This window comes from Penaeus monodon, chromosome 25 (genome assembly GCF_015228065.2).
Source record: "Penaeus monodon isolate SGIC_2016 chromosome 25, NSTDA_Pmon_1, whole genome shotgun sequence".
In the NCBI taxonomy this organism is placed as follows: Eukaryota; Metazoa; Arthropoda; class Malacostraca; order Decapoda; family Penaeidae; genus Penaeus; species Penaeus monodon.
In genome coordinates, this window is record NC_051410.1 from 38,247,498 (window position 1) to 38,247,700 (window position 203).

Here is a 203-nt window from a genome sequence, read left to right on the forward strand (position 1 = left end):
AAATGATAGGAAATAAAATAATGGTGATGATAAAGAAAATTGAAAAAAAAATCGTTTCGTTGATTCATCTTGAATGAGCATTGAAACTAGAGGAAAACTGTAAATCACAAGCAGATTGCTCCTATTTCAAAAAATATATTGAACACCTGACCGCATTAACTTCACGTAATCAAGCTGGTATCATTTTATTCCTGAATTTCATT

At 29.6% G+C, this 203-nt stretch overlaps 1 protein-coding gene across 1 annotated transcript in view; it reads left to right on the forward strand.

The window, feature by feature from the left end:
- The window catches only part of LOC119589466 (ankyrin repeat domain-containing protein 34B-like), a gene marked incomplete at its 5' end in the record, with an annotated part of 2,216 nt that overhangs the window by 1,009 nt on the left and 1,004 nt on the right, over positions 1-203 (forward strand).